Genomic DNA, 26,946 nt, shown 5'->3' with positions numbered 1-26,946 from the left:
CACGCGCCAATAAACTGAAAGTGAGGCATGGGTGCCCTTTGAAAACAAGCATTGGCCGCGCGGCCAGGCCGAAAATAAATATTTCTTTTTTAAAAACCCGCGAGTTACTCCCCAAAAATCATGTGAAGGCTGAGATGTGACAGCAAGGTTTCGGGTGGTGCAATACACAGAACTAAAGGACCGAATATCTGTGCTGCGTGCTTGAAAGTGCACAGACTTCCATACTGCTGCCGCATTCTGCTGGTCCTTTCTACTCAACACAGAAGTCTGTTTTCTTTCCAGTCCGGCCCCATTTCATAGCAGGAGACAACCATCGCAACGACTGTCCCTTGGCAGCATGTCATTGCAAAACAGAAAGCGATCCGGCGTTTGTAGCAGTGTGTATTACGGAATGGGATGTTTAAAGCAGACTCTCTGTGTGAGCTACGTCCTTTGTGATAAGAGACTGTTACTCAGCTGAGAGACACCAGACAGAGGGGAGTAGCAGCTGGTCTGTGCGGACACATCCGGCCAGGGGACACGGCTCTTACTGAAGCCAGCTTCTAGCAACAGTCTATAAAAGAAAAAATCGCTCGGCGCCAAAAGTGGCGGAGGAGCGGCTTCCTTTGAAGTCTGATGGGGGGGCGGGGAGCAGCTTGCTTTGAAGTCTGATGGAGGGGCGGGGGAGGGGCTTGCTTTGAAGTCGCAGACAAATGGTGTATGGAGTGCGATGTGCGATGTGGCTGGTGATGTGCACGCGCCTGGCTCACATGAACTGTGTCTAATCCGCAGCTTGGGGAGACTTTTCAATCAATCAATCAATCAAGTCATTTGTATAGCGCACTACTCACCCGTAGGGTCTCAAGGCGCTGGGAGGGGGGGGGTGCCGTTACTGCTCGAACAGCCAGGTCTTGAGCTTCTTCCTGAAGGAGAGGTGGTCTTGGGTCAGGCGCAGGTCGGACGGGAGTGAGTTCCAGGTCTTTGCAGCCAGGTGGGAGAAGGACCTTCCTCCTGTTGTCGCTCTTCGGATGCGGGGGACGGCGGCGAGGGCGTGGCTGGTTGATCTGAGGGGGCGCGTGGGAGTGTAGAAGTTGATCCTGTTGTTGAGGTAGCTCGGGCCTTGGTCGTGTAGGGCTTTGTGCGCGTGGGTGAGGAGGCGGAAGGTGATCCTCTTGTTGACCGGGAGCCAGTGCAGGTCTCTCAGGCGTCCGGAGATGTGGCTGTTTCGTGGGATGTCGAGGATGAGTCTGGCTGAGGCGTTCTGGATCCGCTGGAGTCTCTTCTGGAGCTTGGTGGTGGTTCCGGCGTAGAGGGCGTTGCCGTAGTCCAGTCGGCTAGTGACGAGGGCCTGGGTGACAGTCTTCCTGGTCTCGGTGGGGATCCACCGGAAGATCTTCCGTAGCATGCGCAGGATGTTGAAGCATGACGAGGAGACGGCGTTGACTTGTCTGGTCATGGAGAGGGAGGAGTCCAGGATGAAGCCCAGGTTGCGTGCGTGGTCCGTCGGTGTGGGTGCGGTGCCCAGGGCGGGGGGCCACCAGGAGTCGTCCCAGGCGGAGGGCGAGGAGCCCAGGATGAGGACCTCCGTCTTGTCTGCGTTCAGTTTCAGGCGGCTGGTCGTCATCCATTCGGCAACCTCTCTCATCCCTTCGTGCAGGTTGGCTCTGGCGGCGTCGGGGTCGTTGGTCAGGGAGAGGATCAGCTGGGTGTCGTCGGCGTAGGAGATGATGTTCAGGTTGTGTTGGCGTGCGATGGTCGCGAGGGGGCTCGGACGCCTTACTAGAATCTCGACAAACAAGCATTGCTAAAGCAATGCTGTAGGTCGAGACCTAAAAATATGCTGCAGGTATTGATTAATGATGGGGCAGATGGACGATCAAGTTGAAAAGCTGCACATAGAGGGGGGAGAACCAGAGGTAGGGGAACACGAGATGCCCACTGATGTGCAACGTGTAGCATGGGATAGGGGAGAACAAAGAGGAAGTGCACAAGGGGGAAAGCCAGAAAAAACAATTGTGGAGTGCTTAAGAAAAAACTGTTTCCTGAAAGTGAACAGTGGAAAGACAAGTAGAGATGCTATGCTCCAGGGAATGGACAAAACAAGACTGGCAATGAAATATAGTGAATAAAAATCAAGCAATGTATTGACAGTGGAGCTAATCAATGGTCAGACTTCACGTCCGCAGTAAGATCTTGGAAATTGGCTTTAGCTTTTTTGCAACAACCTAAAAAAGGCCACGCTCAATAAGTATGATGTGGTGGTGTCCCAGAGTGATGTGGTGGTGTCCCTGAGTGATGTGGTGGTGTTCCTGAGTGATGTGGTGGTGTTCCTGAGTGATGTGGTGGTGTTCCTAAGTGATGTGGTGGTGTTCCTGAGTGATGTGTTGGTGTCCCTGAGTGATGTGGTGGTGTCCTAGAATGATGTGGTGGTGTCCTAGAGTGATATGGTGGTGTCCTAGAGTGATATGGTGGTGTTCTAGAGTGATATGGTGGTGTATCTGAGTGATGTGGTGGTGTTGTGTGGCGTTCAGCAGTGTGAGGCATGCAGCAGTGTGAGGCGTGCAGCAGTGTGTGGCGTGCAGCAGTGTGAGTAATGCAGCAGTGTGCAGCGTGCAGCAGTGTGAGGCGTGCAGCAGTGTGAGGCGTGCAGCAGTGTGAGTAATGCAGCAGTGTGAGTAATGCAGCAGTGTGCAGCATGCAGCAGTGTGTGGCATGCAGCAGTGTGAGACGTGCAGCATTGTGTCGTGCAGCAGTGTTCAGCATTCAGCAGTGTGAGTAATGCAGCAGTGTGCAGCAGTGTGTGGTGTGCAGCAGTGTGTGGTGTGCAGCAGTGTATGGCATGCAGCAGTGTGAGCCATGCAGCAGTGTAGCGTGCAGCAGTGTGAGGCATGCAGCAGTGTGGGGCGTGCAGCAGTGTGAGGCATGCAGCAGTGTGAGGCATGCAACAGTGTGACGCGTACAGCAGTTTGTGGCGTGCAGCAGTGTGTGGCATGCAGCAGTGTGCAGCATGCAGCAGTGTGAGTAATGCAGCAGTGTGCAGCAGTGTGAGGCGTGCAGCAGTGTGAGGCGTGCAGCAATGTGAGGCATGCAGCAGTGTGAGGCGTGCAGCAGTGTGAGTAATGCAGCAGTGTGCAGCATGCAGCATTGTGAGGCGTGTGGCAGTGTGAGGCGTGCAGCAGTGTGAGGCCTGCAGCACTGTGAGGTGTGCAGCAGTGTGAGGCGTGCAGCAGTGTGAGGCATGCAGCAGCGTGAGGCGTGCAGCAGTGTGAGGCGTGCAGCAGTGTGAGGCGTGCAGCAGTGTGCAGCATGCAGCAGTGTGAGTAATGCAGCAGTGTGCAGCAGTGTGAGGCGTGCAGCAGTGTGTGGCATGCAGTAGTGTGTGGCGTGCAGCAGTGTGTGGCGTGCAGCAGTGCGTCGTGCAGCAGTGCGTCGTGCAGCAGTGTGCAGCATGCAACAGTGTGAGGCGTGCAGCAGTGTGAGGCGTGCAGCAGTGTGTGGCGTGCAGCAGTGCGAGGCATGCAGCAGTGTGAGGCGTGCAGCAGTGTGTGGCATGCAGCAGTGTGTGGCATGCAACAGTGTGTGGCGTGCAAAGAGTGGGGGGAGCACGAGCCGATGAAAGGGTGAGGGAGGGGATACTCAAGCTGACGAAAGAGTGGGGGCAAAAAGAGTGGGGGAAAAAGCACTAGCAGACGAAAGAGTGGAGAAAGAAATGCACGATCCGACGAAAAAAAGCATGAGTCAGAGAAGAAAGTAAAATGTGAGCCAGAGAAAGACAGGAAATAAGTAACGAGCCATGTAGAGAAAAGAAAAGCTCTCGTAATTGCTGTGGTAGGGGCGGGGGAGAGCATTCCTTTCAAGTCTGATGCGGGGGCAGGGGGCGGGGGAGCAGCAGCCTTTGAAGTCTGATGCCGAGGTACAGACAAATGGTGGTATGTGATGTGGCTGGCGATGATGTGCACGCGCATAGCTCACATTAACTGTACGCGATCCGCAGCTAGGTAGACTTTTCTTTTCCGCTTACTATAATCTTGCCTATTTATCCCTGCGGAATAGAATAGGCGATACCTAATAATGGACAATTCGGATAAACTTGAGGCTTTCTTTGACTTTGTTTCTGGTGCACCGTCCTCATGCTCACGAATTTGTCTGATCCTCAGTGGAGTGAAAATGCGGCAAGCTCCGGACGGGTGTGCTCAGACAAAGGATTTCCCTTTACTTTGAAATAGAGGTGCTGAACCTTGGTCAGCCGCATTGATCCCTTGTAACAAAAAATAGAAATTGTCCAAAAACACTGCTCTCCATCACCAGGGTGATATGAGCCCCTCACACTGCGGAGTCTCAATGCAACTGCACCTAGTGCACTTATGTGAATTAGAGCTATGACCCTAAGTGATAGGCTTTCTCCTGTGCCTCTTTCACTCCATCCCACTATGCGTGGTCATGACTTCAATCTTGAAATAGGCTGCTGCCTTCTGCTTTTCCCCTCCCACAACCTCCATGCAGCGATAGTGCCATCTGCCTTAATGTTAGCAAGGAAAATTAACCCCCATGAAACTTTTGTAAAGTAGGGCAGTCACAACTTTGATCTAGCGGCCCCCTCACTCCACTCAGCCCCAGAGTCACTGCACCTGCTTCACTAATGATAGCTACTACCTAGCAAAGTGAGCTGTCTCTGTCCTTTGCTAAAATCTGGGTCCCCATCTTGCCCCACCAGACGATCCCCCATCTCGGAGTCCAAGATAAGGTGTCTCCTCTACCTCAATTTGTCTCCTCTACTTCAATGTTCCCCTTCCTTGGGCCATTGCTCTGAAAACCAAAGCAACACTTGCACAGCAAGTGTGCACTGGTTCCTAATGCAGGCAAGAAAGGATAGTAGCACCGCCATAACTGGGGATTAGGTAGCCCCTCACACCATTTTGTGGTTTTTAGTTAGCCAACTGGTGTGATGGGCCAACCAAACCCTACTGCACATTCAGAACCAATGATTCTTACAGCCCTGTCTCCTCTGCCCACTCCACTGGCCCAAAGCAGGCGGCATACCCTTTAGGGTAAAACAAAGAAAAATGGATGAAATCCTCACATCTCGCTCCTGTTGCTTGGGCGCTGTTCCGCGCACAGCAGTGGTGATCTGAGCCGTGATGCTAGCAAAAATAGAGCCCCATTTCCCTTTTTGGTAGTAAAACAGCCATACAAGGGGCGCAGTGCCCCCTCACACTACTGGCCCTAGTACCATTGCACTTTCTGAACTGATGGTAATAGTAAATGAAAGAAAAGGCTTCCTGTCTGAGTACCTATATCTAAAATACACACTTTAAAAGCAATTGCTTTAGCTTAAAGACTAAATCATTGTACGACTGTATGTGATAAGTTTACAAATAAGGTCTTAAATATACACAGTGCTTTCTGTCACAAGCTGAGACTTCGGAGCACTATAAATACATAAAATACTATTCCTCATTGCATCAACAATGATTCATTAATGCAACTCTCTGGTCACACACACAATCTGCTGTGATTGCATTAACCAAATGAGGTTCAATTAGATCAGCTTTCACTATTTTTTTCCATTTTAAGTGTGTGTGCTATTTATATGCAGTAACCTGAATGTTAAAGAACACAATAGTTACAGCATATTTATTGTTTTCAGCCATTTCTTTGAACCTGACATCACACTCAATGACCCAATGGCCAGACTAGCCTTTTACTCCATCAGATATTTCCTGTGAGGGCTGGAGTCTTTGGAGCTCGGTTTTGGAAGCCAAGTGATGCTGGTGGTGCAAGCGAGAGAGGAAAAGAGAGCAGAAGAGAAGGAGGAGAAGAGAAAGGGATCAGAGAGAGAGGAAGGGTGGAGAAAGAATGAATGGGAAGAGAGAGTAAAGAGAGTGGGACTGGGTTGAGCTGTTTTGCCTGGGGTGTTTTAGGTTCCCCAGAAGTAGCGTAATAAGCATGCCACATGGGACCTCGTGCAAACTATGAAAATGAAGACTGCCTGGAAACGAAACAAATAAACTTTTACACGCCTGCCGGCCATCTTCATTAACAGGTGCTTGCCGAGGCATTTGACCCCTCCCATTCTCCTGGGTATACAGTCACGACCCCCAGGGGGCTGCACCCCACGCTACGACGATCTTTGAGTTAACACATTGTTTCTCTGAATCAGTTAGTGCTTTATTGTCAGATACTTAGAGCTAACTCAGAACAATATTGGGATTAATTAATTCATTTTACATACACCAGCCTGTGCTTAACTGGCTCTAGTGGGCTTCTGGCATTTGCCTGGAGGCTGGGAGTGTGGGGGCTGGTTTTGGAGCAGTAGGGGTAGGCTTTCTTACTGGGGGCCAGGTTTACAGCGATGCTGCAATATTGGCCCCCAGTAACAATAGCAGCAGTGCTGGGGGCTGGTTTTGTTAAGCAGCAGCGTCACACGCTTGACCCCTAAACCTCCTTCTCCCACGGGGTGGGGGCCGGTCTGACAAAATTGCAGGGGTTGCTTTGGGCTACCAGTCGGGCCCTGACTGCAGGGGCCTAAACACCCACTCTGTGCTAGCGAAGCCCATCAAGATATCGGCTTTGGAATTTTCCTTCTTGTCGCCCTCCTTACTTTTACTAATTGAGAGGGAGAGAAGGGTGAACAACATCTTCTGTAGAGTGCAGGTCTGCTGCAACCTACAATTTCTGTAAGTGGAAGGGGTGAGGCTTAGTAGGGTTGAAAGTAACTGAAAGGGCGAGATTTTGATCGATACCTTATATCTATTGATCTAAACCTCGATCTGGTCGACTGAACCTTTGTTGCCTGTCTGTGAGGAAAGAAAGTGCACCTATTTCCAAGCTAGTTCACCCAATAAAGGACTCTGCTCCCAAAGATCACAAACAACTTCTAGCTTTCAAAAGTTTATTGTAAAGATATGATAAGCTGCAAATACAGACATCTCAGAATGAGATTCACGAGATACACAGGTCCAATTACATACATGTGCTCTCGAAAAGCCCTCAGACGAGCAACAGAAATCACTAACACAAGTTCTAAGAATAATAAAGCTATCAGCATTGACGCATATCTCTCCTTCATTTAGGTTGGAGGAAAACGCAAAGGTTAGGCTGTCCCTACCCTGCTCTAGATGGTATCCCTACTTAACCAAATCCCAACCTAACAAAGGTGTCAGCAGTGAATGACCCCCAAGGGAAGTCACTCACTCTAAGTCTCTTGGTGAAAACCTATAGTTCTCCAGTCATGACCCCTCTCTGCCTACCCATCCGCTCTCTAAAGGGTCCTCAGGTATCTGCTCTAACTCCACCCAGGGGTGCTGTCCCTAATACAAAACAGTCAACAACATTTGAGACGCCCCTTGCGAGACGCCTCTCACGTGGTGTAGCTTCTGGCTTTTTCCATGATGCTTTGTATTGGGCCTCATACGTTAGAGTTGACCTTGCTTCTCAGACTCTTCTCCGGCCCGCTGATACCCCTCAAACATTCCGGAACCCTCCTCCATGTCTAGGCCGTCTACTGAACAGACCTCTATTCATTCATTTATAATTGGATCCCCCCTCTTCCTTTGCAGACAGATATCTGTAGCCAAGAACCCAACTCTCATAGACTTCTAAAAAGAAAAAGCTTGCAACATTTCTCAGCCCAGACATGTACGTATAAATCAACGTTAAAACATTTCAGGCCTACAATATTTTTCATCAGGATTATAGCATTCAACTTCTTCATTTAATTAAAGCATGTTAATACTCTTATTCTATTATTTAGTAAACATTTCTATAAATCATGGCCCATTTAATGCGATGACCAAAACATTAATACAATCTGTGTCGTGAAAAGAACCACCTTCCCTTTTAGCTCTGGCCCTGAGGCCTACCACATTCTGCGTTTAACCGCATACCATCTTATGTTTTAACAGCTACACGACATGGATTCAAAAATAATCACATCTACTAAAATCATATAATGTCACACATTTCTGTATTAGTTCCACTTCTACTTAAATCTCTACATTAGCTATACATTCAGAATATAATTGCAGATACTATTAGCACTCATGGCATTTCTCCTCATGATTTGTGCTTACTACAGGTAAGTGTGATGTACTCATACATTTAAGTCAGTTTGCGCTCTCTCAGTTCCCCCCTTTGATGACCTCTCGGGGTCATCACTAACATTTAGACTGCAGTTATTGCTGGCATTCTCTGCGCTTCCAGAGCCCTCAGACTCCTGTACTGATTATCTTGTATGGCAGCCAATCTCTGCAGCTGTTCTCTTTGGGCCCTTTCTGACCTTCTTGCTCTGTACCATTTGAATACCCTCACCAATCCCCACAATATAATCCCACAGATCAATATTATGATGATAGGCTTTAGGATATACCAAACAAAGCTTTTGCCTAAGGTGGAAAACCACCCTCCAACTGTACTCATTCCGTGGCCCACCTTTTCCCAAACATTTTCTCTACTCAAGTCTTCGATCTCCTTGTGAATATTAGTTATGTTCTTAATAACTTTCCCAAGGGGCTTCGAATTGTCTGGAATGTAAGTGCAGCATTCCTGGACCTTCAAAGCCTTACAGACTCCGCCCTCTTTTGCTAGTAGGACATCTAATGCAAGACGGTTTTGAAGAACCATAGCCCTTATCGATTGCATCTCTCCTTCTACCAGCATTAAGGACTGAGCAGTGCTGGCAGACAACCTGTCGACAACTGTTGCCAGTCGTCTAATTTTAACATCATTAAGGATTACTCCCAAAAGAGGGAACATAGCTCCAAAGACATCTCCAACCATTTCTGCATCGCCTACATCTCTCTTTCCCCTCGACGATGTCTTGCCCTCAATGATCACTAAGTCTTGTGCATGATATATTTTGGGGAAGACAATTGCTAGGTAACATGATCCATACCAGTTATCAGGTAGTCTCACGTAAGCATTTCTTCCACATACAAAATACACATTTGGAATCACTTGCATTCCCTTCAGGAAATCCTTAGTATAGTACTCTAAATTGAAAGCATGTTCACAGTCAACTTCACCCACGTATACATTTTCATAATACGTTTTGGCTCGGTGAAGACATAGCTTTCCTCTCTGCGTCTTATCTAAAGCTATTGGACCACTACTACCCTTTCTCTTGTGTGCCTTCTCTTCCTCGGTCCAATCTGTTTTCCATTGTCCTGATTTTTTCAAAATCTTTTGTCTCCTGTAACGATCATCCACCTACCCTATGAACTTCTTCTCGACTTCTGACACCTTGCATGTCAGGTTATTTCTACGGGCATGTGAAGTATCTAAGGTAATCCAAGGAATGAAGAACTTGGCCAATCTGTCTTCACTCTTCCAGTAGTCCCATTTGTTCATCTGCTTATAATTTGGGACTTCTGGCAACACTGAATCATAATTGGAGAAATAGTATTCAAAACTATCTCTCTCATAAAATATACTAAGCAATAAGCTACATGTAATGCCATATGTCAGCGGGAGGTGATGGTATCGAATTCCCTCATCTACAGACGCCGGCAACTGCATGCAGACGTAGCAATCCTTAACCTCCATGGCATCCACGTATTCATATAAGAGTTTAGCATAAGCATTTGACCTAAAGTCTCCTTGGGACTCATCTACGTGTAATCTGCGGGCTTCTGCAGCTAATAACGCTTTCTCTTGAGTGTTTTCCCTTTTCTCACCAGCAACAGTAGGTGTAAGCGTTTCTACAGATTTCACATCAGTTACCTTTACCTCCTCCTCATGTCCCTTTACATAAGAAATTGTTACCACTAAAGCTATTAATATTATCACTCCTACTATTAGTGTACCTATTATACATTTAGCTCTGCGGTTCGGGGTGCCGGCCTCCATTTCGTCAGACAATATGGCTCTCTCTTATCTTTAGCAAAAAGTTCTTTTCCTCTCGTTCCTTTACAGTCTCTTTTTAATCCTTTTGTCTTTCGAATCCACACAACTGGAGGCTGACAACCTTCTTCGCAAAAGTTCTTTAACAGTTCAATAAAGACAACCCTAGCCCTTCTCCATCAACTCAAGGGAAGTTCCCTAAAATTCTCTGCTTCCTGGGCGCTAGGTAATCTTCTTTTTCTGCTTGCTCTATTTACAAAGTCCTTTAACAGTCTACTATCAGGTTTGTGGTTGCAGCTTCAATAGCATAGTTCAAGATTTCCAAACGAAGATTGTGCTCTTCATGTGCTGTTATCGCTGTACCAAAGTCGGGGAATTGCAATTCTGTAAGGAACATGTGTTTTAACTTGCTGAGGCGGGGAGGTCTGGGGAGCATGAATGTTAGTGACCCTTCTTGTTCGACACCGGGTACCAACAGTCGTATTTCCACGGTGATAATGGGCTCAGAACTGGACACCACCACCGCTCGGATCCTCCCTGTCTCCGGTTTCACAGACATTTGTCGCCAGATATGTCCACTCAGGTGTGGAGTATCTTCTGTTAGGCACACGCACTCTTCTTGACCTTCTTCGGTCCGGTGCTTCAGCGCCCTGAGCACCTTCTTCTGGGTCTGAGTCTTCTGATATCGGAGGAAGGGTTGCCTCTGGAGTTGACCTCAGGCTAGAGCTCCTTCTTTGCGGCCAATTAGCTTCTCCACGTGCCCTTCTACTCCTTCTCCTTCTGGTCTGTTCTCGCTCTCTCTCAGACCTGTCAGGGTCTGACTCGTACTCCCAGCTACTTTCTCCTTCTGTAGCGTCTTCTGTTTCGCTGTTGTACTGACCGTCCTCAGCTTGGTCAGACTCGTTCCCTGCTTCCGCTGGCACCTCTACAGCTTGGCTAGCCCCCTCTATGGCTTCTCGGTCCTCTGCTGGACGTCTATCCGAGAGAGGAGCTGTTTCTTCCAGAGGTGCTGGAACCCTTCGCGTATGTGACGCGTGGATCCAATTGGGCAGGCCTCCCACCTTCACAGCTGTGTTCGTGATCAGGATGACCTGGAAGGGCCCACGCCAACGAATATCCAAGCAGCTTCTTCTCACATGTTTTTTCACCAGGACCCAGTCCCCAGGGTACAGGTCATGGCACGGGCCCTGGCACGCTGGAACCTCGGCAGCCTGCACCTGAAGGGACACAGAACGCATGGCGTCAGACAGCCCCTTACAATAGTCCAGGATCATATCATCTGTGATATTTAACAGTGCAGTAGCTGGGATAGATGGCAGCCTCATTGCTCTCCCCATTAACACCTCATGTGGTGACAACCCTGTCCTTCTGTCTGGGGTACTACGAAGGCTCATGAGAACCAATGGCAGGGCATCAGGCCAACTCAGGGTCGTTGAGGAACAAACTTTTGCTATTCTGGTCTTGATAGTGCCATTGATCTGCTCCACAATTCCTGAGGCTTCTGGTCGGTAACTGCAATGCAACTTCTGGTCAATATTTAGCGCTACACAAACCATCTTCACAAGCTCGCTGTTAAAATGTGTTCCCCTATCTGATTCCAAAAAGGCCGGCACCCCGAAGCGAGGAATGAGTTCCCTGAGCAGTAACTTAGCCACTGTGAGGGTGTCGCACCTACGTGTAGGGTATGCCTCAACCCATCTGGAGAACACACAAACAATCACCAGGACATAGCGGAGGCGGTTGCACCTTGGCATTTCAATGAAATCTATCTGCATTCGATTGAATGGACCTCCAGACCTTCCTATGTGACTCAGTGCAACTGGTGTTCTTTTCCCTACGTTCAGCTGCTGGCAGGTCACACAACGCTGGCACACTGCTTCTGCTGCTATTCTAAACTTAGGATTGTACCAAGTTTGTCTAAACACTCTCAGCATAGCATCTCTCCCTAAGTGTACGGGACCATGTATGAGTCTAGCCATTGGACTCACCATCTCATTGGGCAACACTGCTCTGCCGTCTGCTGAGACCCAAAAATGGGTCTCACCCATTACACATCCTGCCTTTTCCCATGTTTCTTTTTCAGAATCAGGAGCATTTTCTTGCATGGTTGACAGTTCATCCCAAGTATCAACAGTTTCCAGTATCATGGCTAATTCAGTTCTTACATTTATTCCACCCACTTCCACCTCTGTGAAAGAGTAACCTTGTTCCGCGCAATACCGCGCAACTTCATCAGCATATCTATTGCCTTTCGAAACAAAGTCCTCATTTCTGGTATGTGCGGTGCATTTTACAACTGCGATACTTGCTGGGCATTGCAATGCCTCTAACAACAGGCGCACAAACTCTCCATTGCGAATGGGAGAGCCTGAAGAGGTCATGAAGCCTCTTTGAGACCATAACTGCCCGTAATCATGAACTACCCCATACCCATATTGGCTGTCGGTGTATATGGTGACTCGAATTTGATTGCTTGCCAAGCAAGCACGTGTCAGGGCAATAATCTCGGCTACCTGAGCGGAGTGTACTCCTTCCAGGCACCCAGCTTCCACAACTCCAGTAATTGTACAAACAGCATAAGCTGCTCTCAACTGCCCAACTTCGTCTCTTACACATGAGCCATCGACAAAGAAAATTTCATCTGGGTCAATCAGTGGCTCATCTACGATGTCGGGTCTGGGTTTGGTGCATAGTTCAGTCACATCGAGACAGTCATGGTCTGTATATTCATCATCATCCTCAATATCATTTGGAAGTGGCATCAAGGTAGCAGGGTTCAAAACAGAGCATCTCTTGAGGGTCACATTCTCTGCAGCAAGAATAACTTGCTCATAGCGCGTGAGCCTGCTGTTGGTCAGATGCTGTGTTTTGGTCCTGGTCATCAACAGTTCAACAGAATGGGGCACGCACACCTCTAACGGGTGCCCCATGACGATATTTTCACATCTCTCAATGCTGACACCCGTTGCAGCAACGGATTTGAGACATCCGGGCAACGCTGCGGCCACTGGGTCTAAAGTAGCCGAGAAATAAGCAACTGGTCTACGGGCATTCCCATGGATTTGGACTAACACAGACAACGCGCAACCTTCTCTCTCACAACAGTAAAGAAAAAATTGTTTATTGTAATCAGGCATTCCCAATGCCGGAGCACGACACAGGTCCTCTCGCAGCTGTAAGAACGCCATCAAACAGTCTTTGTCCCATGGTACCGGATCACTCACCTCTTTGTGCGTCAGTTTTTGCAAGGGCTTTGCTTTCAGTGAAAAGTTCACGATCCACTGTCGGCAATAACCCACCATCCCTAGGAACATCCTGACCTCTCTCTGTGTCTTAGGCGCATTCATTTTCATGATCGCCTCTATCCTGTCTGGTGACACCTTTCGTTTGCCTTTCTCTATTCTGTGTCCCAAGTACTGCACTTCTGTCAGGCAGTACTGCAACTTTCCCGGGGATACCTTGTGCCCATTGGCAGCTAGGTGATTTAACAAAGCAATGGAGTCTTCCCTGCAAGCTTCTTCTGTTTCTGACGCCACAAGGAGGTCGTCTATGTACTGGACCAGAACTGACTTCTGGGGCAGCACTAGACTTTCAAGATTTTTCTTCAAAAGCTGGTTAAAGATCGATGGGCTCTCTGTATACCCCTGAGGGATACGACACCATGTTAGGACGCGATTTTCCAGCTTAAATGCGAAAAGAAAATGGCTTTCTTCGTCCAGAGGGATCGAAAAGAAAGCCTGGCAAAGATCGATCACAGTGAACCACTCAGCTTGGAATGGAATCTGAAACAGTATCACTGATGGATTCGGTACCACTGGACAACACGAAACGACTATGTTATTAATCTTTCGAAGGTCCTGTACTATCCGAAATTTCCCATTTGGTTTCTGCAGACCCATAATCGGGGAGTTGCATGGACTACCCACGATTTCTTTCAGTATTCCCTGTTTAATCATGGACTCGATCACGGGTTTTATGCCTGCAATCGTTTCTGGAGTCAATTTATATTGGGGTGTTCTTGGGAACTCAGCATGCGGTTTCACTACAATTTTCACTGGGTCCACCCCTTTGACCAATCCAATCTCTTCCCCAGTGAAATCCCATACTTCTGGTGCCACTGTCTCTCTCAAGTCCCAGGGGAGCTCATCTACTGTTAAAGTAGGATACAGCTCCACACATATTCTTGAGTTTGCAACTTTAAAGTCTGCGTCATCATCATTGGTCAATACCTCCACTCCCTGAGGTGTACAGTATATAGTACAATTCAATTTACACAACAGATCTCTCCCTAGCAGACACACAGGACTTGAATCGCAAACCACAAACTGGTGCTCATCGCTGTACTTCCCTATTTTCACCTGTACCGGTTCTGTCAATTGGCTGGTTATTCTCCTGTTTGCGACCCCTACCACCTGTATGGTCTCTCCAGACATGGGCAGGTCTGGAACTGCAGCTGATCTGATCGTGGATCTAGTGGCTCCTGTGTCCACCAGAAATGTCGTAGGGCACCCTGCTACTTCTGCTTCAACATAGGGTCCCCTTTGGTCCACCTCCAAGGCTGCCCCGAGGGTGCAGTCTTCTCTTTCCACTCTCTGTCCGGTTAATGGGTCCACATAATAGCACTCTTCCCCTTCCACAAACAGGGGCATTTGTCTATAGGTCTTACCCATACTCCCTACTCGAGGAGGTTGTGGGAACTGGGCTCGGGGAGGAGCCCCCCCCCCTTTGAGCACCTTTCCTTGGTATGGCGTTACCCCTCTTGTAGGTGCGCTTTGGACCTCTTCCTCCTCTTCCTCTTGCTCTCCTATCTCTACATTGTAGGGGCACTCGCGTTTCCAATGCCCCACCTCGTTGCACTGGTGGCACCTAGTCGTTTTCTTCAAGGCAGCTATATCTATTCTGGGTCTAAAGGTGGAACTCTCCTCATTGCCCTTGTTCTGACTGTACTGCTTCTTTCCTCCTGTACCTGTTCCTTGCTGCTGCTGCTGTCGTCCCCCCTTCCCTGCTGCCTGCATCTGTACCACCATCAACTTTTCCTTTAGTTTCTTAGCCTTGGAATCTATCTCATCACAGCAGTACCTGGCATATCTCAGTATTTCATCTAGAGGTTTAGTTTGCCAACAAATCGAGTGTTGCTGAATCATTAAACTAATATCCGGTCTCAGTCCCAGGACGAACTTGGACACAAATTGCCCTATGTCTTTTGGATCCATTACATCCAAGCCGCTATACTGTTTAAACGCCTTCAGCAATCTCTCGTAATATTCGTGAACTGTCTCTTTGGGTTCCTGTCTGGTTCGGTCTATTCTGACCCAATCTATGTCTTGCATTGGCACTTTCTCTTTCAGCCAAGTCATCACTCTCTCGAATTTTGCCATCACAATCTCGGACGGCCCATTAGTCTTAGCATCTCTCTCTGGCTCCGTTATGGGCCACTCAGCGCTAACCTTGCATGCTGTCCACAGATCTCCTGGTACTACAATGTCAAACAGCGTGTTCAGATCTATCCAAAGGACCTTTGAGATTTTTACAAATCTCTCCACTTGCTTGTACCACTCCACTGGGTTCTCACGTAATTTGGGGAAAGAGGTGGTAAAAGCAGCTAAATCTCCCCTACTCCAAGGGACATGTACATAGTTCCCATTTGCAACTTCACGCAAAGGGTAAGCTTCTATTCCCTGCTGTCCTGGTGTCATACCAATCATGCTTCTCCTGCCGGTCCCTTTCTTGGACCACCTCTCTTCCCACTTATCTAGTGCCCTCCATGTCCTTATTCCAGTGATCAGTTCCCTTATGTGCGTTTTCAGCCCAATCGTTCTCCTCTCATCTAGGTCTCGATCTGTATAATGTAGCCTGTGGTTACCCTGTAATGCTTTGGTTCTTGACAAGTCCACCATATATTTGCCTGCTAGTTCGACTAACTTCTCATGGACTGCTCTCGCTTTTCGAGTAATGTCCTTTGCCATATACAGTATTTCATCCTGTTCATACATTTCCATTCTTTCCAAAGGCAGGGTACCATCTACCATGTCATCCAGGTCTGACCTTAAACTGGTGACATCGAGTCTCTTGGCTTTTATCTCGGCTCGCAACATGTCTTTTGAAGGGGGCTCACTGGTCTCCCTACCATCCCAACTTCGAGCTCTACGTTTGGGCTCGGGAGGGTTAATGGGTGGTCTCCCTTGCTCCCATCTCTCCAGGTCCCATGCTCGGCCATCCGATCTTGGAAGGTGATGGAACACGGGCCTGTTACCCCTACTCTTGCTCTGCCCACTCTCTTCTTCTTCTCTCCTCTCACCGCACACCTCTCTGTTATTTTCCCTCTGGTCGCTACTCTCCCTTTGCCTAGTATCGCTTAGTATCCGATACGATCCTTCCTGGGTCCCCATATTCCCTGGGCTGCGCTCATTTCCGTCATCACAGGGACTATGGTGCGACCTCTCACAACTCCCATTCAGTTCTCTGGTGCCGGGCACACAGTGTGGACACTTAAAGCTGTTTCTGTACTCTTGCGCTCTCCTCTCCCCTTCACTGAGTATTGGGCGCGCCACCCCTTCACTCCCGGGGCCCCTGTTTTCCAGGTCTGTTCCATCTCCTCTCCGGGCCCAATGGGTGACTCCCCTACTCCCTCTACAGTCCCACTCCGGGCTGCTCTCCCCAGCCCCGCAGTGAGTCCGAGCTCGGCTGTCCTGACTTTCCCTTTCAGCTTCCGCAGCATTGATGCTCTTTTGAGCCTTCACTGCCTCATCCCACTGCTTCATGTACTCATTTAGCTCTTGAAAGGATTTTCGTCCAGATCCCCTCAGATCCATTGGCCATCTAGGGCCCCCAGGATCTCCTCCTGGGTCCCCTGCTGTGTGCATCGGGGTGCTCCACTCTCTGGGTATCGGCATCTGACTTGGGGAATTGATCGTATCGTTCCTCCTTGCCTTCTCTGCTCTTTCTCTGTCCTTCCGTACCCGTTCTTCCCCTCTTGCTCTCTCTTGGTCATATATCGATATTATAGGACCTATGGTAACAGGTACCTGTAGTGCATCTGGTAATGGGTAGGATGTGGCACTTTCCGTTTCCGGCGCTCTTTGTACCACAAACCTCCCGACTACCTGTTGCACCTGACTAGGCTGGGACAGCTCTTTCTTTGGCTCAGGATCCCACTCTGAACTGGGAAGCGGTCTATGCTCTCCTGCATTGCCCCCCTTATCTCCTTCACTATTCTCGACCTCTCCCCCTGCTCTATTATACGGGGGTGGCCTGTCTGTCAATAATCTGTTTATCAGGCTGTCCTCTGTTTCGCTCTCATCATCTTCTTCTATGGGGCTTTTATTTACGGGCACCTCTAACACTGGGTACAGTTTATTTATTTCCAGGTTATGCACTCTCCATCTTTTAGCATCCGCATCCCACCTGGCATCCTGCACTGCCCTTACCGATCGTTTCACCCTTTCCTGTCGTCTGTTCATATTCTTCTCATGCGCTGCCCTAATCCATGCTTCAAGAGCTTCAAACTGGGTCGGTCTAGGCAAGGGTCTCGTTGAGGTCATGACTGATTTTAATCGATGTAACACCTCTAATCTGAACGTCCCGTACTTCGGGAACGTCAGTTCCTCATTTCCTTCAGTAATCTTACTCCACTCTGAAATCCAAAGGATCGTATGCAGCCCAACATTCACTGCCATATAACGAGCTGGCGTACCCTCCGGCGGGGCTTCTTCCCCTTCATACGATCCCCGCTTCTCTCTTTTAAACACCGCTTTCAGCCATTTAAAACACTTCATAATTATGCGCACAATATCCAGCCTCGCTACTCTGTTTACTTCCTGATGACAATCCACCAATCCTGTCGCGTCTTTGCTAGCTTGGCCTATCGCAGCGCGGTCTTTCTCCGGTCGGCCAATCACTGCGCGACCCTGTCTGACGTCTTTGCTAGCTGGCCTATCACAGCGCGGTCTTTCTCCGGTCGGCCAATCACTGCGCGACACTTTCTGACGTCACTTTTCTCCGCTTTGCAGCAGCACCCCTCCTTTCTCAACTCGTCTCCCGGTTATGCATGCGTCCCATTCATACACCGAAAAATGACTACTTCCGACCAAGCGGTCACTTCTCTCGACTGTACGTCCACAGTCTATCTGTAATTGTCAACACAACTGACGAAATGTCTATCGTCTCTCTGATAGGTTGCTTACACACACAGTAACTTCCGACCAGCGTCCGTTACTCACGCACTCACTCTTACGGTCCCCCTATCTCGGTCTTTCGGGTGATCAATGGTACCTCATGACCCCCTTCACACTAGTTGACAATTACTCTGGGTGTCCGATACACCCGAACCACTTAAGCTCTCCTTGAACTTAAGATTTCCACCGGTTGCGCGCGCTCACAACCTGTTCCACAGTCACTCTACAGGCATTCAACTCCGCCAGACATTACAACATAGATACAATACAAAACACCGCAATCTAACACGCATAACCCTTTATACTCACTCTCGACCGATACTGCTGCTTTTTCTGTCTCACGTCATGCGGATCTTCTTCAGCGGGCTGTTCTTCCGATCATCGATCTCTAGGGGCCTTGGGGTAAGCTAACCTGGCCTAGGTCACCGTCCTCAAGAAGGCAACCATCCTCTATAGCTACCAACTGAAAGGGCGAGATTTTGATCGATACCTTATATCTATTGATCTAAACCTCGATCTGGTCGACTGAACCTTTGTTGCCTGTCTGTGAGGAAAGAAAGTGCACCTATTTCCAAGCTAGTTCACCCAATAAAGGACTCTGCTCCCAAAGATCACAAACAACTTCTAGCTTTCAAAAGTTTATTGTAAAGATATGATAAGCTGCAAATACAGACATCTCAGAATGAGATTCACGAGATACACAGGTCCAATTACATACATGTGCTCTCGAAAAGCCCTCAGACGAGCAACAGAAATCACTAACACAAGTTCTAAGAATAATAAAGCTATCAGCATTGACGCATATCTCTCCTTCATTTAGGTTGGAGGAAAACGCAAAGGTTAGGCTGTCCCTACCCTGCTCTAGATGGTATCCCTACTTAACCAAATCCCAACCTAACAAAGGTGTCAGCAGTGAATGACCCCCAAGGGAAGTCACTCACTCTAAGTCTCTTGGTGAAAACCTATAGTTCTCCAGTCATGACCCCTCTCTGCCTACCCATCCGCTCTCTAAAGGGTCCTCAGGTATCTGCTCTAACTCCACCCAGGGGTGCTGTCCCTAATACAAAACAGTCAACAACATTTGAGACGCCCCTTGCGAGACGCCTCTCACGTGGTGTAGCTTCTGGCTTTTTCCATGATGCTTTGTATTGGGCCTCATACGTTAGAGTTGACCTTGCTTCTCAGACTCTTCTCCGGCCCGCTGATACCCCTCAAACATTCCGGAACCCTCCTCCATGTCTAGGCCGTCTACTGAACAGACCTCTATTCATTCATTTATAATTGGATCCCCCCTCTTCCTTTGCAGACAGATATCTGTAGCCAAGAACCCAACTCTCATAGACTTCTAAAAAGAAAAAGCTTGCAACATTTCTCAGCCCAGACATGTACGTATAAATCAACGTTAAAACATTTCAGGCCTACAATATTTTTCATCAGGATTATAGCATTCAACTTCTTCATTTAATTAAAGCATGTTAATACTCTTATTCTATTATTTAGTAAACATTTCTATAAATCATGGCCCATTTAATGCGATGACCAAAACATTAATACAATCTGTGTCGTGAAAAGAACCACCTTCCCTTTTAGCTCTGGCCCTGAGGCCTACCACATTCTGCGTTTAACCGCATACCATCTTATGTTTTAACAGCTACACGACATGGATTCAAAAATAATCACATCTACTAAAATCATATAATGTCACACATTTCTGTATTAGTTCCACTTCTACTTAAATCTCTACATTAGCTATACATTCAGAATATAATTGCAGATACTATTAGCACTCATGGCATTTCTCCTCATGATTTGTGCTTACTACAGGTAAGTGTGATGTACTCATACATTTAAGTCAGTTTGCGCTCTCTCATAACTGTGCACAGAATTGCATCATTTCTGCTTCTGCAGTGAGAACAGCAGGTCACACGAGAGAGGCAAGTGGCAACTCAGGTGGCCTCAATCAAGTGCTGCTTCTGGGAAGACAGAAGCAATGGCAGTCAAGATATTCAGCATAAAAACAAGTCTCTAAACATTGGTGGTATACGGGGCACGAATCCTACAAAAAGCGGATGTGGCTAATTAGTATGCACATGTGTAATAGACTCACAGGAAGTAACGTCCCTGTAAGGGACTTCACATCCCTATAATATCCCTCGTGGAATAATGAACCAACCTGTCTCACAATCAAATCTGAGAGAGCGTTTGTTATAAATTTAAATGTAAATAAATGCACACAATTTATGTACTCAAAGCTAAACCATACATATGTACATCTACCTGTATGTTAAGTATGTTTAAAGCATGATATGCATATACTCATTGACAAAGTATGAAATAATGGACATCTGAAGCTTGTCAAGCTCTTTGTCTGCACCAATTACTCACTCATGTAACACATCAAAGTTGGCATCTGCTTGATCTTCATTTTTCTAAGCTCTCTTTGTCTCTTGATTTACCATTCCCCCTCCTTTTGTCAGACCATTACTTGGTTCCTTTTACATGGGACATGGATCCAATGAAGAGTGGCTCTATTATTAAGGTCTCGAGAGAGGTGAGAGCGATGAGACATGAATACCTTTTTACTGACCTGACAATCTGGGGCTTAATGAACACGGAGGCTGAGGTTTTTAACACTTTGCTACAGTACATGGTAAGTTCTATAGTTTCTACCAAACAGAATAGGATTAAAAAGAGAGGCCCTTCCACACCTTGGCTTAAATCCTAAAGTTTAGACCTCACAGAAAATGTTTAAATGACTTGAGCATAAGTGATGGTGGAACTATAGTCCTGCTTGCCATGTTTGTTATAAACTGGCTTTAAAAGCATATTATATAGCTGTTAATAATGCTCAATGTGCCTTTATGTCTGTACCATTGCTGAGGCAAATAATTTGTCAAGGGAATTTTTTTTAAATTGTAAAATCATATTTGTAGCCGGCAGCATGTATTTCAACAATCCCAGCTTCCGTGGATGTCTGTGAGAAGATAAGCCCCTTAGGATTCCCAAGGGCTTAATTTCTTTAGCTTCTGTTAAGGTTCTGTGGAAGCAGAAGTTATTTATAAGAAGTCTATTGTATCAGGCTCTCTGAATAACTTGGGGCCTATTTCTCTAGCAGGCAGTGCTAAAATACAAATCTGACTATCCCACTGATCCAGGATCTCCTGGTCTATTTATGATACCTGTAGAAACTTTGCTCCAATTCTCAGCCAGGTTTTTATCTAAATTTGTTAGAATTTGCAGAAGTTCCTGCTTCCTGAAAGAGGGCTAAAGTTATTCCATTTCCTAAAAAACATCCGCTGATACTTCAATTCTGTCCAGTTATCATCCTATCTCTCTGTTGCCTACTGTTACAAAATGACGAAAAGGATTGTCAATACTAAACTTTCCAACTACTTGGAGGCGAACCACCGCCTCCACTGCACTCAGTCGGGATTTTGCCTGCGGCACAATACTGAAACTGCCATTCTTGAGGTGATGGGAGTGATGACATTTGTTTTGGATGAAGATAAAAGTGATTTTGCTTTTTTTTTTTACAAATTTCTTTATTGGGTTTTACACATTCTGGGTTCAGTAAAACAACATGTAAACTGCAAATGAACTATTACACTACAGCATTCATTCTCTGGTTTACAACGTTAAATACTTTCATAGAGACAGTTCAGGCTTTCTTATACAAACAGTACACTATACTATGGTATTATGCGTTATCATCAACAGTTGGGTGTTCACGTAAATATACCTCGAGATATTTCCAATAATCCCGTGGCCTCGATCTAGTGGGCAATTCCTCTTCATACGTGCGCAGTGTGTCTTGGCAATACGCCATATCCTCAAGCCAACCTTTGATAGATAGCACATTTTTACTGCCCCAACTCATGGATATTCTGCGTTTAGCTAGGAGTAACGCCACCATACAAAATGTACGCATTAGTGCCCGTACATTTGGCAGTAGACCCAGTAAACAAACTTTAATAGTACAGTCCACAGGCACTTCCACCATTACAGCCAATATTTCGGTGACTTGTTCCCAATATTCATGTATTTTTACACAGTACCACGCTAAGGGGCCGATTAGGATGGCGGACGGACTTGCGTCCGTCCGCCACCCCTGAGTTGGAGGGACCGTCCGCATGGGCAGCGGCGGTCCCTCCATAGCAATTAGGATGTGACCGCCACCCTGGCGGTCACATCCTGTATGTTTTACATTGCGGCGGATGCTGCTGGAAGCAGCATCTGCCGCAATGCAAAAAACGAAAGGTGTGCATTTGCATGCACAAAGCGGCAGGCACCGCGCGGTGCCTGCCGCTTCGTGCACGCAAGGGCAGGGGGGTACCATAGGTACCCCCCATGTGCACCCCCCACGCAACCTTCACCCAGGGGGCCCGCAACGGGCCCCCAAAGTGACTGTCCGTATGCTTTTCCACGGCGGAAAAGCCGCCGCGGAAAAGCATGACTCACCCTGCATCCTAATATGGCTGGCGGTGTCTGATAGACACCGCCAGCCATGTTATTGCTTTTCCGCCGTGGTCGCCTTCCGACCGCGGCGGAAAAGCGGCGGACGGATTGGGAGACCCACCAGCCATCCTGATTTGGCGGTGGGTCTTTCAGGCCTCCTCGGCGGATTTCCCGCATACTCCGGGCCGGCGGTGGCTTCCGCCGGCCCGGAGTATGTGGGAAATCCGCCATCCTAATGACCCCCTAAATGTGGAAAGTCAGCATAATTATATCCACACCTTGCGCAATTTGCGTCCGCGCGTAGACCATATTTATAAAGTTTCGCGGGTGTGTAGTACGTTTGATGGAGATACTTTATATGAATCAGTCGTAGGTTACCATTAGGCGTCAGGAGTTGTGTCAGTGTACAAGTTGTGGACCATTCAACTTCCGTTAGGGGGTCTTCTAAGAATACATCACACCTAGCCATGGTTTTGTGGCTATTGTACCCTATGTCATCTTGTGCTACCGTATGGAGTCTGGACACCAAATGTGCAGTGTTGGGTGATGTGATCAGAAGCTGTAGCATATTCAGTTGTTCAGGTTCGTGGGGAAAAGTCGGGTACAGCTTCTTAATGGCCCCTTGTACTCGATAATAATTAAATCTGAACAGGAGCGATTGATTCTGAATGTATGATAGGTCTTGCGCTGTGTTAAAAGTACCATTAGTATATAGGTACCCCAGAGTGGTGATTCCCACTTCTTTTAACAGTTCCACACCTATCTCTTCATTGGCCACTGATATCTCAGGGTGGTGATGTAGCGGGAGTGCTGCCGCATACAGAGGCAATTTTTTTGCCATGTGTCCTAGTTTACGCCATGCTTTTACTGTGGTATCAATGGTGTTGATGTCACGTTCATGCAATGGTGGCCTGCTATATGTGACAATCGCATCTAATGGGATCGGATGAGCATCTCCTTCCTCGATTGCTGTGTGGGTTAAATATGGAATGGCGTGGTACCAATATGCAGCATATTGCGCCTGCGTGCACAAGTAATAAAGTAAAAAATCAGGTGCATTCAGCCCTCTCTTAGACTATGGTAGTGTGTGAGTGCGTGTAATTCGATACATGCCTGTTTGCCGGCCCATATCAACCTCAGTACCACCGACGTAATCTTCTTAATTACCTCTCTCGGTAGGCATATAGGTATATTATTAAATAAATAAAGTAGTTTCGGCAGGATCACCATTTTTACGATAGCAATGCGGTCTGCCAATGATAGTGCTAATTGTACCCATCTATTTACTTTTTCTTCTATGCTGGAGATCACCCGCCCATAATTAGTGGGAATGACCAGTTCTGGGTCCCTATGGTACCAGACTCCTAAATATTTAATAGGTTCTTCCTGCCATGCCAGTGGGAATTCTGTATCATGGGGAGTTGTGGAGTCTGGATCTATGACAGAATATCGACAGCCAAAATATCGACCTACAGAAACATCGACGTTGGAATATCGAAAGCAAGTATATCGACATCCTATCTACAACATGGTAAGTACAAAAATAATGAAACAAAAATATCGATGTTAAAAATATCGTAATTAAAAATATCGTTTTATATCTGTTAAAATATAATGTGTAAAATAAAGTAAATAATACTTATAAATAAAATAAACATTGTTAAAAATATTTTGTAATGTTTAAAATTAATAAATAAAAGATATATAATAATATAACATTAATTAAACACATATGTAAAATACATATTATATATTTACTTAATAATAAATTTTAATAATTACTTTAATTACTTATAAATTATTTAAAAATACTATATATTACAAATAGATCTCCACACATAAAATAATTACATAAAAAAGTAAATAATTATTTTTAATAAATTAAAAAAATTAAATATACTTTCAATATTGTTTAAATTAATAACATAATACATTATCTAAATTCATTCTAAATAATAAATAAAACTACTATTTAAAGTCCAAAAAAACTACAGTATTAAAAACATTGGATAGCATAAAACATAAAATTACTATTCCCACTCCAGAAAATGCAAAATTAGCGAAAATATTGTACAGCATAGAGATAAAAATTACTATTACCACTCCAGAGAGTAAAACAGTAAAGAAAACATTGGATAGTGTAGGGGTAAAAATTACTATTCCAACTCCAGAGAGTAAAATAGGAGGGAAAGCGCTGGATAGCGTAGGGGTAAAAATTACTATTGCAACTCCAGCGAGTGAAATAGTAGGGAAAGCGCTGGATAGCGTAGGGGTAAAAATTACTATTCCAACTCCAGAGAGTGCAACTGTAGGGAAAGTGTTGGATAGCGGGTGGGTAAAAATTACTATTCCCACTCCAGAGAGTGCAACAGTAGGGAAAGCATTGGATAGCGTAGGGGTAAAAATTACTATTCCAACTCCAGAGAGTGCAACAGTAGGGAAAGCGTTGGATAGCGTAGGGGTAAAAATTACTATTCCCACTCCAGAGAGTGCACCAGTAGGGAAAGCGTTGGATAGCGTAGGGGTAAAAATTACTATTCCCACTCCAGAGAGTGCAACAGTAGGGAAAGCGTTGGATAGCGTAGGGGTAAAAATTACTATTCCAACTCCAGACAGTGCAACAGTAGGGAAACCGTTGGATAGCGTAGGGGTAAAAATTACTATTCCAACTTCAGAGAGTGCAACAGTAGGGAAAGCGTTAGATAGCGTAGGGGTAAAAATTACTATTCCCACTCCAGAGAGTGCAACAGTAGGGAAAGCGTTGGATAGCGTAGGGGTAAAAAATACTATTCCAACTCCAGAGAGTGAAACAGTAGGGAAAGCGCTGCATAGCGTAGGGGTAAAAATTACTATTCCAACTCCAGACAGTGCAACAGTAGGGAAACCGTTGGATAGCGGGTGGGTAAAAATTACTATTCCCACTCCAGAGAGTGCAACAGTAGGGAAAGCGTTGGATAGCGTAGGGGTAAAAATTACTATTCCCACTCCAGAGAGTGCAACAGTAGGGAAAGCGTTGGATAGCGTAGGGGTAAAAATTACTATTGCAACTCCAGAGAGTGAACAGTAGGGAAAGCGCTGGATAGCGTAGGGGTAAAAATTACTATTCCAACTCCAGAGATTGCAACAGTAGGGAAAGCGTTGAATAGCGGGTGGGTAAAAATTACTATTCCCACTCCAGAGAGTGCAACAGTAGGGAAAGCGTTGGATAGCGTAGGGGTAAAAATTACTATTCCCACTCCAGAGAGTGCAACAGTAGGGAAAGCGTTGGATAGCGTAGGGGTAAACATTACTATTCCAACTCCAGAGAGTGCAACAGTAGGGAAAGCGTTGGATGGCGTAGGGTAAAAATTACTATTCCCACTCCAGAGAGTACAACACTAAGTAAAGCATTGGATACCATAAAAATTAAATATAACATACTTAGAAATAATTTTTATATTTAAATGTATTCATATTTTAATTTTTAAATAACTAAACATCATTTCAAAATACCCCTTAATATTAAAAAATAAAAATAGATTTGAATAAATAATTAACAATAAATTAACAATAAATATCAATTAATAAATAATAGTTACCAAATATTAAAAATTAAGCAATAAAATACTGTAAAAATTACTATTGCAACTCCAGCGAGTGAAATAGTAGGGAAAGCGCTGGATAGCGTAGGGGTAAAAATTACTATTCCAACTCCAGAGAGTGCAACTGTAGGGAAAGTGTTGGATAGCGGGTGGGTAAAAATTACTATTCCCACTCCAGAGAGTGCAACAGTAGGGAAAGCATTGGATAGCGTAGGGGTAAAAATTACTATTCCAACTCCAGAGAGTGCAACAGTACAGAAAGCGTTGGATAGCGTAGGGGTAAAAATTACTATTCCCACTCCAGAGAGTGCAACAGTAGGGAAAGCGTTGGATAGCGTAGGGGTAAAAATTACTATTCCAACTCCAGACAGTGCAACAGTAGGGAAACCGTTGGATAGCGTAGGGGTAAAAATTACTATTCCAACTCCAGAGAGTGAAACAGTAGGAAAAGCGCTGCATAGCGTAGGGGTAAAAATTACTATTCCAACTCCAGAGATTGCAACAGTAGGGAAAGCGTTGGATAGCGGGTGGGTAAAAATTACTATTCCCACTCCAGAGAGTGCAACAGTAGGGAAAGCGTTGGGTAGCGTAGGGGTAAAAATTACTATTCCCACTCCAGAGAGTGCAACAGTAGGGAAAGCGTTGGATAGCGTAGGGTAAAAATTACTATTCCCACTCCAGAGAGTACAACACTAAGTAAAGCATTGGATACCATAAAAATTAAATATAACATACTTAGAAATAATTTTTATATTTAAATGTATTCATATTTTAATTTTTAAATAACTAAACATCATTTGAAAATACCCCTTAATATTAAAAAATAAAAATAGATTTGAATAAATATTTAACAATAAATTAACAATAAATATCAATTAATAAATAATAGTTACCAAATATTAAAAATTAAGCAATAA

Source organism: Lissotriton helveticus, chromosome 3_1, assembly GCF_964261635.1.
Source record: "Lissotriton helveticus chromosome 3_1, aLisHel1.1, whole genome shotgun sequence".
NCBI classification, from domain to species: Eukaryota; Metazoa; Chordata; class Amphibia; order Caudata; family Salamandridae; genus Lissotriton; species Lissotriton helveticus.
Note: the sequence above shows the minus strand (reverse complement) of the source record.